Raw genomic sequence first — 6,216 nt, forward strand, 5'->3', positions numbered from 1 at the left:
GTACAGCCTCCAACAAATAGAATGTGACAACATCATATAGTATCTACCAAATAATAAATCAGACGTTTACAGGAGGAATGTCCCTGAGACTTGACTCCGTAACATGTAAGTGGGCATGCATTGGCTGGAGGTGTGGGAAGAGAGCAGGAATGGTAAGAATGAGTGTTCTCACACACTGTCCTGTCTGTACAGCTCGCTTTCACTGGAAGGGTGCCTGAGAAAATACAAAGAGCTATAAATGTTATTAACTTTCATGAAATTATATTAAACAGTCTAACAACGGGGCAAATGTGAGGTCATCAAATTGTAACGATAACCGAAAGACAGGTGTTTTAAGCCAAGACCTCAGGCAAACAGAACTATGATGTCATGGTCATAATTATTTCATATTGTGAAAGGTTGATTGATGATGTCAAACAGTACCTCACAGACAAGATTCTAGGATGTAAAAAAAAAAAAATATGATCATGATGCCGGTGACGAATCATGACAAATAATTACGCCAGGATTGAATGATTACAAAAGGATTTCAGACAACTAAAACGATGTCATCATTTCAGAAATATTGCGTCATAACATTTGATGAAATCATGACTTAAGCGTGATACAATCCTTAAAGGAGAAGGAAAGGTTAAAACTAAGTAAGCCTTATCAGAAAGGTCCATCTAAATATACCAGTAAACCCCCAAAGTAATGCTGCTCTGAGTCCCCTGTCAAAAGAAACAGCACATTTCTTTCCTTCTATTGTGTACTCATGGGCTTCTGTATCAGACTTCCTGCCTTCAGCTTTAACCTCATTGCCCTGGGCAAGAGCATGCTCAGTTTGTGCCTCTTTCCCTCCCTCCCTTCTCTGCTGTAATCTGAGCCCAGAACAGGGTGAGACTCAGGCAGGAAGTGATGTCACACCATGTTAATACTGCAGCTCCTATCCTAAACAAACAGAGAGTGTCTAGAGCTTTTTACTCAGGTATAGTAAAACATTCTACAGAATAAATATAGAATTCTAGCTTGTACTATTGCAGCTAATCTATTGGCAATAAAATGCCTCCGTAGCTTTCCTTCTCCTTTAAGACTCCACTGAGACGCAAGTATACAATAAGAGAATCAGGAGTTAAACCCGAACCTGACTCGCAACCCACATATTTACCCACTTGGACTCGCTACCCGACCCACAAGTACCTTATCCGCAACCCGATCTGCGAATCGCTGACCATCAAGAAACGGGAAGTGATGTCATTGTAAACCAGAAGTGACTTCCTTGGAAGTTGGTGTGATCAGAAAAAAAGGAGTAAAACAGGAAGCACTGTCATTGTAAACTGGAAGTGACATCATTGGAAGTACAGTAGATGTGATCAAGAAAAAAAGGAGTAAAACTCGCTATTGAGAAGACCACCAACCTGCGTCTATACCCACTCCTGAAACATCTACCTGCAACCCACAGGGTACCCCAGATTTTTGCGGATAACCCGCGGGTACCCGACCCGCTGCAGGACTCTACCCCGAGGTGAAAACAAACCAGTCCTCCTTTGCAGATGTCATCCAATAAACAAACAAAAATGCCTTGAGGAACCACCTTAAGGATTTATTGATAGATACCCTAGAGGAGCAGTTCAGAGCCCATGCTTTGAGGTGTCATCTTTTGTGGGTTATCCCTTTCTACTGACCATCTCCAAGGAGATAAGAGAGAGGAGCCAGGGAGAGAATGTGCAAGTTGACCTGTGTTTTGTCAGACAGGCAAGGGTCAAACCAGGAGATTAATCAGAAGGGATTCGGATACAGAAGAATCGGTTACCAGGCAGGGTCAGGATTTCAGAAGTCAGGATCAGGGATGGGCAAATTTTTTCGCCTCGTTTCGCCGAAAAAATGACGCCCATAGACTTGTATGGCGGCGTGCGTCAAAACAGTTTCGTCGCGTGACAATTTTTTTTTGACGCCCATAGACTTTAATGGGCGTCTGCGACATTTCGCCGGTGGCGAATTTTTGGCGAAGCGAAACGGGTCAAATTCGCCCATCACTAGTCAGGATTGTCTGTAGCAGGCAGGGGTCAAAACAGGTAATCAGATCACAGAATACAGAAACAGCACAGAGGCACCAGGAACTCACAAGGAAGAAACCTATAACGGGCAATGAAAAAATACAAATTGTCCCTTTAAATATGTTTACATTTCTCCCCCTTGCGCCAGCGCGACTGCACCTAAAAACTAGGAGGAGGCGCACCCCGCGCCCTTACGAACTGGCGCATCAGAGGAAGAAGATCGGCGTGGCGGGCGTCCCCACTGAGAGCGCGGCCGACGTCCCCGCCAGCCCACTAGGCCATCAGGGTGATTAATCCTCACAGTTAAAGGAGTTGACGGGGAAAATGGAAGACGATATCAAGCTGGGAGGAATCTTCAGATTCAATGTGTGAGATGCACTGGGAGATTGATGAAATCCCTTACCTCCCGGCTCATCTCTGCTCGGCAGGCGCGCACTTCTGGGTCTTCCGCTCCACTGACGTCGCAGTTTGACGCTGGATTTTGAAAATTGGCGCCAAATCTTCTTTAAAAGGCCAATTCACCATTTTGGAAGAGCCCAAGCTGGTTTCAGTTATCTGTTCCTGCCTAAGCGTCTGATTATGATTGATATTCCTGGTTTTGACTTCTGTCCCAGTGGCGGAACTAACGGGGGAGCAGGGGGTGCGAGCGGGCCAGGGCTCGCACCCCCTCAGCAGTCCGTTTGCCGCTGAAAATGCGGCCAAACGGAGGGGGGTGGGGCCCGGCTGCGCGTCACGCACCAGGGCCCGCCCCACTCTAGGATCGCTACTGTTCTGTCCAATTCCTGACTCCGACTCCTGCCTTGAACTATTCGCCTGACTTTGACTACGTCTTCTCCTTTTCCCCAGCGGGTACCTCGCAAACGAACTTGTTACGCACTTCTTCTTGGCTTCCACAGCAGAAAGCCCGGGGCTCCAAAAGGGGGTCTGTGAATACCGGAACCCACAGGATCCACCTGTGCGTCCACAGGTACTATCGCTGAACAAGGTTCCTGATAACGTGGTCGTTACATAATGCTACTGAGCCTGAAGAGTCAAACAGAAGATTGAACATTCTGGAAAAAGTATACAGTAGAACCCCCAGTTTATGTTTTTCAGGGGACCAGAAAAAAAATGGTGTAAAATCCAGGAATATTTAAAATCAGGGAAATGTATTATATATAATAATTAGGTGGGACCACAAAACAACAATGTAAAATGAGGGATATAAAATAGCGGATCTACTGTATCTATATGGTTCCCAAGAGTGAAAATTGACTTAATAATAACAGCAGGGGAAAGGGAGGGTCAACTATAAGAACTCTGCCCCACTAGCAATGATTTAAGGGACAACTAAATAACTTTTGTCTATATGGCGAAAGCTTTTATGTTGCAACAAATGTAGAATCTATGGGGCTGACACTAAAGCACCTCAAACCCATTGCACTGGTAAATGGAACCCCAAAATGACGTTCATTGTGAGTGGCTTTTACGCTACAGATTGATGACCTACAAGAAACCTGTATGTGTGTGGCTACAAATGGAGTCCAGTGCAATGCAAGTCATGGCAAAGCTTTGGGGAGCCTGGATAGTTTTATTCATGATCCTGAATTATTTAGCGGTAGGATTTATTTTAATGTTTGGAGGTCAATGTCATATTCCAAACGGGTCTGGAAAAGCCTACGACAGATCAATCCGTTTGTTGAAAATGGCTAAGTGGAATATTTATTGCCTTTAGCCCTTTTAGGTTGCCTACGGTGGCAATGCGTGATATTTTAGATGGCAGTGATGTAACCTTTCTAAATGCGGCCTGAGAATGCTTCTATCTTGTCACAGCGGAGATCCCTAGTGACAACCATTTATCTTCCCCACAAAGTTTTCACACTCTTTTAAAGGTCCTGCTGTGCTTGTGTAACCATCTCAGAAATGTGACATACTGCATTAACCCAACGCTTTGTGGCATACCAAGCACTGAAAGCCCGGCCAGGTGACTTTGCACCTCGTTCAGTGTAAGTCATTCCTTCTCAGACCATGTGAGCGTGGCTGGAAAGCATCACAGTAAAGCTTAACCGTAGCTTTCTCACGGAGAGGGAGAATCATATATAAACAAAAGATTGGAACAACTTCATGTCTGTAGGGCAGTCAAAACGCCATTGGGTTGGTTTGCAGGACTCAGTCGATGACTCTGTAACCTTGATGGGTCCCGTCAAGACTACGCAGAGCAGTTTTGGTCTACAGTTTTCAAAAGGTACATTATTAAAACTGGGGGATGTATAGAGAAGAGAACCCGAGTTGATTAAGGTTATGGAAGAGGCGCTTAAGGGGGTCTTGTCAGACACACACACACACACACGTCCCTAGAAGTTAGAAGAAAGGAGGTTTCATCTTGAAGTGCATAATCTATTTTACTGGTGGATACATTGAATAACTTCTCACAAAAAAATTCCCTGCCATTTGTACAATTGGGGGCAGATTTATCAAGGGTCGAAGTGAAAATTCGAATTTTTAAATTCGAATTTCGAGGTAATTTTAAGGGCAGATTTATTAAAGGACCAGGTGAATTTTCGAATCAAAAAAAAATTCGAATTTCAAGCTATTTTTTTTGAGTACTTCGATTAGGGAAAAGTCCAAATTCGATTTGAATTTGAAAAAAAAAATTTGAAAATTCGAATATCGAAATTTATCATGTACTGTCTCTTTAAAAATTCGACTTCGACCATTCGGCAGTTTTTTTGGGGGGAAATACTTTGATTCGTACAATTCGAATACAGATCTATTGATCGAAAACGGACCTATTCGGCCAAAAAAAACTTTGACTTAATTTTGGTTGGTCTTTTTGCATTCAAAATTCGACCCTTGATAAATATGCCCCTAAGTGTACTTTGACTAGGGACTAGTCCAAATTCTAATCATATTTGGAAAAAATCAGAATCTCTTTAAAAATTTGACCAACTATTCACCATCTAAAACCTGCCAAATTGCTGTTTTAGCCTATGGGGGACCTCCTAGAACCTTTTTGGAGTCATTCGAATATGATCCGAATTTGAAACGAACAGCCTTTTCAACTGAAGTTAAAAAAATTTGATTTCGGTTGGTATTTTTTTAATCGAATTTCAAGGTGATGGGAATTTAGGAAACTCCCATCACCTCGAAATTCGACCCTTGATAAATCTGCCCCTAGGATTCTAAAGGATTTGTTCCGATTTCTGAGCCAAATTGGAGACAGCTACAAATAGGATTTGTCTCACCACCTTTTTGATCTATCGGAACTTTGTTGGACATGTGTTTTTTTCAGCTTCAATTCCTTGTAAAATTCTAATTTATATGATTTTAAATAATAATAAGTTTTATAAAAAGATTAGATCATAGTTTTCACTAAAATGACTGAAAAAAAAAAAAGTCATTCTCCAAATATAGCCTCACTGGGTCTCATTGAATGGGTTATTACTTTTCTCCCTATTTATGATTTCTCAACAAACATTATATTGTTGAAATTATAATTTTAAAAAAAATGTATTCTTCCTCCAAACTGTTATTCAATTAATGAGTTTTTACACTTGTCTCCCTATTTATGATTTTTTAGAAAACGTTTCCACAAGATTTTCTATTTTCATACATTTCTATGGAAGAATTGGTTGAAGCATTCAGCTAAATACTAAGGGGCCGATTCATGAAGCTCGAGTGAAGGATTCGAAGTAAAAAAACTTCGAATTTCGAAGTGTTTTTTGGGCTACTTCGACCATCGAATGGGCTACTTCGACTACGACTACGAATCAAACGATTCGAACTAAAAATCGTTCGACTATTCGACCATTCGATAGTCGAAGTACTGTCTCTTTAAGAAAAACTTCGACCCCCTACTTCGGCAGCTAAAAGCTACCGAAGTCAATGTTATCCTATGGGGAAGGTCCCCATAGGCTTGCCTGAGATTTTTTGATCGAAGGATATTCCTTCGATCGTTGGATTAAAATCCTTCGAATCGTTCGATTCGAAGGATTTAATCGTTCGATCGAAGGAATAATCCTTCGATCGTTCGATCGCAGGATTTGCGCTAAATCGTTCGACTTCGATATTCGAAGTCGAACGATTTTAGTTCCTAGTCGAATATCGAGGGTTAATTAACCCTCGATATTCGACCCTTCATACATCTGCCCCTAACAGAAAATTGATCAGCAATTTTGAGAAAAAAATACATCTCTAATTT

This window comes from Xenopus laevis, chromosome 4L, assembly GCF_017654675.1.
Source record: "Xenopus laevis strain J_2021 chromosome 4L, Xenopus_laevis_v10.1, whole genome shotgun sequence".
Lineage (NCBI taxonomy): Eukaryota > Metazoa > Chordata > Amphibia > Anura > Pipidae > Xenopus > Xenopus laevis.